Source organism: Hypanus sabinus, chromosome 7 (genome assembly GCF_030144855.1).
Source record: "Hypanus sabinus isolate sHypSab1 chromosome 7, sHypSab1.hap1, whole genome shotgun sequence".
Taxonomy (NCBI): Eukaryota; Metazoa; Chordata; class Chondrichthyes; order Myliobatiformes; family Dasyatidae; genus Hypanus; species Hypanus sabinus.
The window spans coordinates 145,598,156-145,610,537 of NC_082712.1; the positions used below are offsets into that span (position 1 = coordinate 145,598,156).

Below are 12,382 nucleotides of genomic sequence, written 5' to 3' on the forward strand. Positions count from 1 at the left end.
ACAGCCACTGGAACCCAAAATTTGTAGAACATCAGGAGCAGGCTTAGATCAAACACAAATCAATCAAGGAATATGGAGATTGATCAGGCAGTGAAGAAAGCTAACAGGCAGGGAAGAAAGCTAATGGCATGCTGGCCTTTATAACAAGAGGAATTGAGTATAGGAGTAAAGAGGTCCTTCTGCAGCTGTACAGGGCCCCGGTGAGACCCCACCTGGAGTACTGTGTGCAGTTTTGGTCTCCAAATTTGAGGAAGGACATTCTTGCTATTGAGGGAGTGCAGCGTAGGTTCACAAGGTTAATTCCCGGAATGGTGGGACTGTCATATGTTGAAAGATTGGAGCGACTGGTCTTGTATACACTGGGAATTAGAAGGATGAGAGGGGATCTGATTGAAACATGTAAGATTGTTAAGGGATTGGACACGCTGGAGGCAGGAAGCAAGTTCCCGCTGATGGGTGAGTCCAGAACTAGAGGCCACAGTTTAAGAATAAGGGGTAGGCCATTTAGAACAGAGATGCAGAAAAACTTTTTCACCCAGAGAGTGGTGGATGTGTGGAATGCTCTGCCCCAGAAGGCAGTGGAGGCCAAGTCTCTGGATGCATTCAAGAGAGAGTTAGATATGGGAGAGGGCAGGAACGGGGTACTGATTGTGTATGATCAGCCATGATCACAGTGAATGGTGGTGCTGGCTAGAAGGGCCGAAAGGCCTACTCCTGCACCTACTGTCTATTGTCTATTAGAAAGAAAGCTTAGAAAGGTTGAGGAGGAATTTTAGATCTCAAGGCAATTATGGTTGGGCAATATATAATTATGTTTCCAGCAACATTCACATGAATAAGGTAATGGACAAGGAAAAAGCTCAAAGGCTGTGTCCTATTTCTGATTTTTGTGTTTTTTTATCTTCCTTGTATTTATAAAGGCATTAATGTTCACATCAAGCAATTTTTCTTGCCCTGTACAATTATTAGTATTAAGAAATTTTAAGGGGGATAATCTTATTTCTTATTATAAAAGTGAAAGATTGCAGCTAAGGCTAACTCAGGAGCTACATTAACAATGCAATAGAATTTAGATGCAGCTTTCTCACAACATTTTCCACTTTTAGAAACATTGCTAAAGTGAGGTAGGAAGACTTAATGCTTCCATGTAGAGAAAAAGTAAACAACATTAATATATTTACTAAAGGGCATTATATGTAGCGCTGTCTATTCCAATGGCAAATGGTATTGAAAATAGAAGTGGTGGTGGGGCATGGTGTGGTAGTGACAAGAGAAAACAAGAACAATGCTTTTCTCCTGTTTCTGAAGCTTTTAACACAAAATGATATTTGACATTTCTCTTTTTAAAGATAACAATTACAGAGTACTTTAATTCAGTGTAGCAGAGCTTGTGTTAAGTTTTCCAGTGTGAGTGCCCTCAGCAAGAAGACACCAGTTCTAATACAACCTTGCCAAAAGTCAGCTTGCTTCATGTAACAACTTCAATATTTTTTTCTATTGAACATTCTATCTCATAGGAAAACAATTTCCCTTACTAATTGGTTCTCTTTGTTTTCTCCATCTTACGGATAGATAATGTATTTTTCCATAGCAACATGATGCACAGATGTGATAGCAGAATGAGTGACTAGTCAGGCTGCAAGTTCAGATCTAGTACTGCGTCAGCAGGAATTTCAAGAAAGCTACAGCCACTTTCTCCAATCCTCAAGGTAAAATCTATGCTTTACTGTTGATATCCACCCCTTCCTATTATCTTAAACTATTCACAGCCTTAGTCTTCTAAGTGATAACAGGTCAAATATCTGAAACTTTTCTATAACCAACTTCGAGCTTTATCATAATGGTTTCCTCCACACTGGCTCATTTCCACAGCAGCTGCAGCTTTCATTCACACTTCTCTTACCTCCAGGCCAGATTGTTTCTCTATTCTTCTGGCTGACTGCATCTTCTATCTTCTCTAAATTTCAACTTCATCAAAATACTGCTGCACATTTTATAACTTACCCTACAGTTTTATTGGTATGGGAATGAGATATACCAGCTGGTTAAGTGGTGTCACAGCAACAAGATCAAAGAATTGACTGTGGACTTTGGCAAGGGTAAGATGAGGGGACACACACCAGTCTTCATAGAGAGACTGGAAGTGGAAAAGCTGAGCAGTTTTAGGTTCCTGGGTGTCGACATCTTTGAGGTCTATCCTGGGACCAACATATCAATGCAGTTAGAAAGAAGGCATTACTGCAACTTTATTTTGTTAGAAGTTTGAGGAGATTTGATTTGTCAACCAAAGACACTTGTAAATGTCTACAGATGTACCATGCAGAGCACTCTAACTGGCTGCACCACCATCTGGTATGGGGAGGACACTGCACAGGGTCAAAATAAGTAGCAGGGTAGTTGTAAACTCAGTCAGCTTCATCACAGGCACTAGCCTCCCCGGCATCCAGAACATCTTCAATGAGTGATGCCTCAAAAAGCCAGCATCCATCATTAAGGACCTCCCATCACTCAGAACATGCCCTCTTCTCATTGCTACCATCAGGGAGGAGGTACAGGAGTCTGAAAACACACTCAATGATTCAGGAATAGCTTCTTCCCCTCTTGACATCAGATTTCTGAATGGACATTGAACCCTTTAATACTACCTCACTACAGTTTTGCACTACTTATATATATTGTGGTGCTTCGGAGGGTGGGGGGGGGCACTTGGTCAAAAGCCTGCCCCAGCATTCCTAATGACCAGCGCTATTTATTGTTCTTGTGTTAAAATGCTTTCATGGAATTATAGTAGGATGTTAAAGTTCATTTATTGTTACTTTTTAGCTTGGGTTATACAGTTATTCAAATGTGTGTTTGTGGGTCATCCTGACTGTAACCAGATCATCACCTCCCCCATCTCCCTGGGTCACAGTGCCCTGTCTGTTTTTGTGCTTGTCACAATAAGAACGTCTGTTGAGTTAAACAAGCTCATCTCGTCTGACATCATGGACCAAATGCTCGCTCGCCACTATATATTTTTATATATGTATGTGCATATAGACACACACACACACTTAATCAGAGTTTTATTATTATGTATTGCAATGTACTGCTACCAAATAACAACAAATTTCATGACCTATGCTGGTGATATTAAACCGGATTCTGATCGGGGTAGTGCTTTAAAACCACTGAAGATAAGGAGCTGTAGCTCAGCATGACTCAACATCAATGCTGACATAGTGCATTGATGCAATAGATTAAACTATTATATCAATCTTCAAGTGTATGTTTCATAACAGTACTTTGGAATTCCCTTCCTAAACCTTCTCTACATTTTTCCTTCATGATAATTCTTAAAGCCTATTATGCTGAGCTTATCTTCCTGTTTATTTATCCTAATTTCTGCTTAATATAGTTTTGTAATAGTCTTTTGGACATTTTCTAATGTTTAACACTCTATATAAATTCAAGTGTAGTTGATGGGAATGGAAGGAAAACCAATATGATCAAATCCATTACAATAAATTTCACTCCCAGGTGTTATGGTGACCTTCAGTAACCTTGTCCTTCACCATTAGTAAGCTGGAAGGCATCTTCCAGAGAATGCATGGGAGATCTTAGAAGAGATAGATTTAGCCAGGATGCTGCTGTTGTCCATCGTTCCTAAAGGGGATTAATACTTATTAGTTTACAGTGGTAATATTGGAAAAAAATTATTCTTCATCACATCATCACCAAAAGCTTTTCAAGGATAGATGCTCTGGATGCTCAGCTTTAACTGGTAAATGCAATTCTAGGACGAAAGCTTAACCTAAATGGTCATTTTAAAAAATGAAATAACAGCTCCTGCTTTTATAACAATACTGCATCATTTCATTCAAAAGACCGCTACTTCTTTGAAAAAAAATTCACCCAGGTATGCTGTTGGGAACTGACAGAAGTCATTAGGTGATCAGTAGACAAGGTTTACACTTTAAGTGTACTCAGAACTTAAGATTACTACTCAAGCTCTGCAAGCCATTTATGCAATTTATAAACCCAAATGTTGGTTTCTTTAATTTCAAAGACTATATACAGTGAATTCAGGTTAATTGAGGCACATTGAACCAGTACATTTTAGCCCAATTAAGCAGCTGCCCCAATTAGCTGGTTTAATGGAAATAGTTTAAAAGGTATAAAAATGTTTTACCGGTAACAAATTATTTATTTAAATGAAATACAGAACAAATTACAATATTACCAATAGCACTACAGTATTATAATAGTTATCCACAGCGGAATTCATCTAGTGTTCTCAAGGAACAAAATCAGGGTAGACACCTAGTGTAGATAATGGACTGCCTTCATACAATGTCATTGACAATTGCACCCTCTAAATCTTTATTTTCATTCAAGATGTCTGAGTGTACCTTCACTTCCTTTGTAGTTCTTAACTTGTAGAAGTTGTAATATCACTTTATTATCATTCCTGGCTGTTTCTGGCATCTCCAAGCCTGAATACTTGAAACCATGGTGTGCAAGTTGTCTTACTGCTAATTTCTTGCCAACTATCAGTGACAAAAATCACTGTATTTTGAACACAAACTCATGCAAGTGATGCTATTTAAAGGTTGTTTGTTCTAAGCACCGTGTAGCATCCAACAGCCGCACAAGTGCATGTAGTCAAGTCTCCGATCCCAATTAAGAATAGTGTCAAAAGAAAAATGAAGGGATCCCGACAATTTTCTTGATTTTTTTTTTGTTTTCAAAGAATTATTCCAAATAAGCAGCTACCCCAACTAACTGATGGCCCAATTACTGGAATCTACTGTATTATAGTTCAAACTGGAATTACTTATCTGCAGACATCTTCTGGCTTCAGTCATAGAGGAAGATACAGTATAGAGGAAGTAGGCCCTATGGCCAATATGTCTACAGCCCCTTAAATCACCCATTTAAATTAATCCTATTTGTATTCCCACCACATTCTCTCAACTATTAGCTCCTCAAATAATAATCCAGAAATTGAAAATTCCAATTCCACTGCGGCAGATTCAGATTTAAAATCTGAAAATGAAAGTTGATTTTAGTAAAAGTTACCATGAAGCTTTCAGTTCCTTGTTCATTAATTTCCATTAGGAAATTTGTCTGGTCCAAACAAGACTCAAGTCTCACACCGACCTTGGCTTTCCTATGAAAATGACCTTGCCAACTTCTCCTCAACAATTCAAAATGGCAGCTGCAGGTCAGCTGCATTTATGTCTTGGCAGTGACAGGTACTTCAAAATAATAAGTGAAGAAACAAAGGTATGCTGGAATTCAAGTGGCAACTTTAACTGGTTTATCAAACTTCAATTGATTTTACATACAATTCTGTGCAGCAGCAACAGAAGAGAAAATCAGAGTAAGACTGAGAAAGGGAATACAAAAGAATGAGTGAGTAGAGAATAGACAATAGTTATAAATCCTAAAGGAAATCACACATTTCCAGCCCACGTATAATCTTGGGGAGAGATTCATTTATATAAAACAGGAAAGAATCTGAGAATACTCATAGCATGGAATTGGCTGAATTTCCCTCATCATGTCAATACAAGTATAATTCAGATGGTCGCACTTCCTCATAGCCCTGTCATTACTTCCATACAAGTCTTGGTCCAATTCTCTTTTGAACACCATCACTGAATCTACCACCACTGCCCATCCTGAAGTGCTTTTGATACCCAAACAAGTAGATAGAGAGCTTCTCACCACATCATTTTGTGATCATCCTTCATTTTGCATCTCTACTTTTTGACTCCTCCTCCAATGGAAATGGCTTCTAGCTAATCTGTCTGAACCTTGACAGTATCATTGAACATTAAGGACAGGTGGTTTAACCTGATTTTATGTTAGATGATCATTTTCTGGGTCTCTGGAGACACAAATATTACTCATTACTTATCAGAAATCCCCAAATATTGTCTGTGTGTGTGAAGGCATTGTCTTCTTCACTTACAGTGGAGAGCTGAAGGGAATTGAACATTGTGCCATCATCTCTAAACCCCCATTTCTGAACTTATATTGGAAGAACATTTCATCATGAGGGAGTTGAAGATGGTTGGGCCTTGGACACCATTCTGAAGAGTCTCACAGTGATATCCAGGTGCTAGAACGAATGATCTCTTGCAATATAATTACCTTCCCTTGCACAAGGTTACAACTCCAATCACCAGCGTGATTTCCCTTTGATGCCCACTGACTTCAGTTTCCCCAGGCACCTTGGATTAAACACTGGCTTGTCTTTGATTCACGTTTGAACCAAAGCTGTGATGAGGTGTGGAGATGCATGGTCCTTGAAAAACCTAAAACTGTCATCACTGAGTATTTATGAACAAGTGTTGCTTGGTAACGCTGTCAACGATCGTTTTAATCAATTTGCTGTTGATTTGAGATCAGAATGGGTGATAATTACATGGTTAGCAGCTTTCCGCGAGCAGGGCATATCTGGGTTATTTGCTAGATTGTCAGTTAGATGCCAGTGACTTAATTAAACTGTAACAGAGTGAGTAGATGCATAACTAATTGTGGTGCACAGCTGAGATATTGTCTAGCCCACAACATCTGCTGTATTCAGAACTAACAGCTGCTTCTCTGTATCAAGAAAAATGAATGAGCTGGACTTGAGACTGACTTCAGTGATAATAGGGATCTTATGAGGGAGCCAAAATGGATCACCTATTCCCCACAACAGGGTGAACATGATTGTGAATGGTTGCTTTTTCTTTACAACTGGGCCCTTCCATCATTGATGATGAGTATTCTATGCTCCTCCTCCCATCTGACATTTAATCACCACTCACAGGCATAACTAGTAGGAGTAGACTCCAATGGGATGAATGGTCTAATTCTGTTCCTATATCTTACACCTTATAGACTGCAGCATTTTGATTTGATTGTGAGATTACTTAGTCTTGTCTATAGCATACTTCTGATACCATTTAACACAGGTTTGGAGTACAGGTGCTATGAGGAGAGATTGGACAAGCTGGGGCTGTTTTCTCTGGGGTGGAAAAGGCAGAGGGGGAGATTTGATATAAGTTTATAAAATTACGTGACGCATTGATAGAATAGATAGCTAATATAATTTTTCCAGGAATTGAAATGTATAGTACTAGAGGGCATGTATTTAAGGTGAAGTTGGGGGTTGGGGAATAAGCTAAGTACAAAGGAGATGAGAAAGATAAGTTCGTGTTTCTTTTTAAAACACAGAATTGTAAGGGCCCAGAATGCACTGCTAGGGCTGGTAATACATAGGAATGTTTAAGAGTCTCTTGGATAGGCACATCAACATACAGTGAAGGGAGGGATATAATCATTTGATGGAAAAGGAGGATCAGATTAATTTGGAGTCATTGGTTTAATTAGTTTATCACAATACCATGGGCCAAAGGGCTTATCCTGTGCTCTACCATTCTATGTTTCTTCAGCTGACATTTCCAAGAATGCATTCTGCACTTGTCATTAAAACAGGACAGATGTCCTAACTTGATAGTAATGGTAGTATGTGGGATATGCTGGCCAGGAATTTATAGATTTCTATAATCTCCTCACTCTGAGACAGGACTCTGGTTTCACAGGGACTGTGTCCCTTGCTCATCAAAGGCAAAGTAAATTTATTATCAAAGTATGTACAGTGGTTTCTGAATAATTGGAACAGTTCAGGACCGCAACATTAGCTGAAATTTCACAGAAATAGTTTAAATATACTTTTTTAAAAAGGCAAACTATTGTTTAACTGATCAACAATATATGTATTGAAAAGAAGTAAAGAACAAATCAGAACACTACTAATACTACTGGTGGTTGTCCATCTTATCTGATGATGACAGGAAACTGTGTGGGCGAATTTTTAAAGTGGAAAAGCCATTGCGTTGGGACAATCCCACTCTCTCGACCTCAGAAGTCTGGATCCAGTGGTATGAGTGGTCTTCATAACCAGGGCCTTCCTTGACTGCAGTGGATGACCATGACTGCTTCTGTGCCTTGTCACGCCCTTTGCTCTCCACAGAGCAGAGCAGAACTGCCTACCTGGATATTGGATTTCACATTAGACCTCATCCGAAAATCTGCCAGAGCTGACATAGCGTGCTAGGGCAGGAATGGCCCTACTTCACCGGGATATGAGACCCACCAATTACCCTCACTTGGTTTAGTCCTTTTGTCGAAGTGGTGTACTGGGGTGTGGCTGCTGTCGCATGCAAATAGCTAGTTGGATCCACAGGTGAAAGCTGAGTTTCCAGCGGAGACCAAAGATATCACTGAAGATGATTGTCCATACCCTCAAATTCTTTGTAGCTCTTAACTTGAAGTAATGAAATTGTTTCATTTTCACTCCCAGCTGATTCTGGCATCTCCAAGCCTGAATGCTCGTAAGCGCAGTGAACAAAACAGTTTTAAATTTTCTTACTGTTTATTACTTGCCAACTGTTAGTGACAAAAATCACTGGTTTTTGAACACAATCACACAAGTGACACCATTTATAAACTGTTTGCTCTAAGCATGGTGTAGTGCCTAATGGCCACACAACATGCACAAGTCTAACACTAGTTAGTAACTGTTTGGCAATAGTCTCATATTCTAATTAAGCGGCATAGTGACCAAAATAAATGAAGGGATCACACCTATTTTCTCAATTAGTATTTGTTCTTCAAGAGTTGTCCCAAATAAGCAGCTGTTCCGACTAACTGATGGCCCAACTAACTGGAATCCACTGTACTAGCATGACTGAAACCACTTTCAACTCTTTCTTGTTCCCCTCCCATTCACTAGAATTTTAATACAGAGCGAACAAATATACAAAGAAGCAACTATGGCATAGAAAACAAAAATAAAACTGGATGCACTGAACAGATTATCTTTATTGATTCAGCAGCTAGAACATAGCATTAAGTTATTGATTACAACTACTTATGTTATGGATGTGTTGTGATTGGATTGTATTCTAAAACCAGGCACAAGATGAACTGAACCTTTTTAGTAACTAAATGCAAACCCAAATTATTCTAATTATGATCCTCTTTATATCTGAACACCATAATTTAGGATTATATGACATTAAGAATGTTTATTTCATATGTAGAAATAGTCAACGTAGATGTTAGTAAATAAATGAGGGGAGAAAAGCTTTGAGTCTGCTGTTATTGTAAAACTAAAGATGAAACAAGTTTCATTGATCACAAACAAGAGCTGAAATTTCTGCCTGCACTTCTTGCATCATAAGAGAACTTCAGAACACTATTCTTTTTAACCATGTCTCTAGAAGGTGCCTTTAATAGACTGAGCTCAAGCTCATTAGTTCTCAGCTTGAAGGACCAATGAGTCATAGTCGAGCAATAGGAAGGTTGAAAGTTTCCTGGTCAAATGTACTGGGAGTTGGATTTGCCGCAGCTAAAAGGGGTTCAGAAGAACAAGTGGATGGCCATTTGAATGGACAGAAAAACATGGATGGAGAGAGAACCACCAATGTGTATGCCAGACTAAAACCAGTACTTTGCATTAGAAACCAATAAAGGTGATAAGAGAGCAGGTTCATAAGACCAATATGCAGGAATAAGTAAATCAGCTAGGATCAAAAGGGCTAAATGGCCCAATTTTGCTCCTACGTTTTATGGTCAACTGTTCGGATAATTAAAACCAGAACTCTTAATAAACAGATTGACCGTAGAATAAAGCTATATTGAAGATGATAGATTGACTCACGGGCAAGGAGGAGCAAGAAGTATAAATAAAGTGTATGAGAAAAGACTTCTGGCAAACATAAAAAGAAAACCAGATTTGTATTTTTGGCTGCTAGACATTAAAAGGAAGTCAAACTAGAGCAGAGTCTCTGAGCAGAGACCAGAAAGGAGATCAATGAATTCAGGTCAAGGCATAACTGATGTAAATGAGTAATTCCACTGCAGTTTACTTAAGAAGAAGAAGAATTGGATTCCCCACAAAGGATTACATTGTTGGGGATAACAGATGGAATTAAAATGTGACAAGAAGGTATCGGAATGATTAGCTGTACTTGAATGACTTGCCTAACCCAGATGGAATGTATTGTGGTTTGCTGAGGGATTTGAGGGAGGAAATTGAAGAGACATAAACATCACTTTCCAAAAACTTGTAGATTTGGGGATGGTGCCTGAGGACAAAAAATGAAAATGCTGCACCATGGTTTAACAAAAAAAAAATGTCAACAAGGGAAATGCAGTGGATGAAGATCCTCTGGGCATCCTTCTGTGCTGCATTTTAGGTTTGTCATCAAGATTGAATGCCAGGAAGCAGGAGCAGAATAGATGGGACTCCAGGCTCCAAACCCCATGTAGTCTCATGCAATGAAATATGAACAAGCTGTGCTCCTCTTGATTATTGGCTGCCTTCCTCAGTTGATGAATCATTGTTCTTCCACATGGAACAACAATTGGAAGATTCAAAGTAGTTCAGGCATAGGATGTAATCAGGATGGAACTTCAACATTCATCATCAGGAGTGGCTTGTTTGACCAGACTGGCTGAATCCTGAAGGACATAATGACCAATGGGTTATGAAGCTATTTGATCAAGTCCTTACCAATCTGTCTGTGGCAGCAACCTTTGTCTTTGGTAGCATTAGGAATGATTATTTCAGCAGCCTGAGGTACCCGCCTACTTCAAGCAGGCTTCAATAATACCTGTGCCCAAGAAGAACATGGTGATCTTCCTCAATAACTATCACCGTGTACAACTTAGATTCACTGTGAAGTACTTTGAGATGTCGGTCATGAAGCACTCTGACCAATAAATGATCTGGATCTGTTCCAATCTGCCTATGTCACAACAGGTCAACTGCAGATGCATTTCAATCAGCTCTGGAACACCAGGTACTCAGGTAAGATAGCAGCACGCTCAGACACAGCGGGTACTCTGGGTCCAATCAAAGCTGTACTTGTTCACCTTGTACGTCTTTTTTTATGATTGCAAGTCACTGCTGGATACAAAGAACATCAAATAATGCAGGACTCTAGCGACCAAGCTGTACTTAATGCGTATTGCTGTTGTGTTGTTGCCTGGACTTGTGTGGTGTTTGACAATGTGTTGTCTATAGTGATTGCAAGACCTTGTATGGAAATTTGAAAGTATTGATAATCATCTTGAATGGTACAATTAAAATGAAGATTTGGAGGATGCAATCATCAAAAGCATTGTCTGAATGCAGCCCATTATCTGCACTAGGTGTCTGCGCTGATTTAATTCAGTTACTGTCAAATCAAAAAAACTTGGCACTGTACACTGCTTGAATTCCTCCGACAGTGACTATTAGGAACGAATACAGTTTTATAGTGCTGTAGTAGGCTTGTTAGTGTTCTAATTTGTTCTGTATTTCATTTAAAATACATTATTTGTTACTCAGTTAAATGGTAGTTTGTCATTTTTATACCCTTTTAACTATTCCCATGAAACTTCAGTGAATTGGCGCAGCCATTTAACTGGGCCAAAATGTATTGGTCCTGAAGTGTCCCAGTTAACATGAATCCACTGTAATTGTCAACAGGATGACAATAGAAAATGGCCATTTTGATACAAGAAGATACATTGGGAGTCTGGATCACGGTAAATACAGAGACAATTGACAGATAAATTTGTTGAGAAGAGATTTTTCACCTCTTTGGAGCCAAAAAAAGGACTCCATCTATCCACTATAACCACCTAGGCTGAATGATTCTTCCTGACTTCATCACTTTTATTCTGATGATGGCACCTTCTATACCAGTGTTTCCAACATGTCTTTTTTCAAATCCAGTATTCCTTCTATTGTGGTTGCTACAGCCTTTAAATGTCTCTTGTTCCCCTTCCGGGATTTCAGCTTTCATCCTTCCTTCCATCCATGAACCCCTAACCCATCCATCTTCTGCAGATGTTCCATCCCACCAGTTTCCACATTTAAAAGATGCCATGACTACATCTGTCTTCACTATTCTGAAAGGGCAGGTGATTTTTCAGCATCCCAATCTGCTCAATTGCCATCCTTCACCTTCTAAAACAATCTTCTAATGCAAGCAGAACAGATCTGACACCTAGCTTTTCACTTTCTCCTTTCCCAGCATCCAAAATTTCAAACATTCCTTTCAGGTGAAACGGTCCTAATTTAATGTTTTCCATCTGTTGTACATAATGCTTGTGGCATAGCATGTTGATTCCACAAATATGACTCCAAGTTTCCTTCTATTCATTTAATTCTGTTCAATGAGGCACAGTGATTTCTTTTCAAGGCAAAGTACCTCCTTTTTGATTAGGCACTGTACAGCCTTCCAAACTGAACAGTTTTAGATCAAAATCGATGTTCATTTAAAAAAAAACTGAAAACAAATTTGTTCATCTTTAATATCTCTCTGGACCCATGATTTACCCACTTCAT

The 12,382-nt window shown here is 39.0% G+C and overlaps 1 protein-coding gene across 5 annotated transcripts in view; it reads right to left on the bottom strand.

Moving 5' to 3' along the window:
* wu:fa25f02 (uncharacterized) overlaps positions 1-12,382 on the bottom strand; it is a 76,362-nt gene that overhangs the window by 14,294 nt on the left and 49,686 nt on the right. The window lies entirely within an intron of this gene.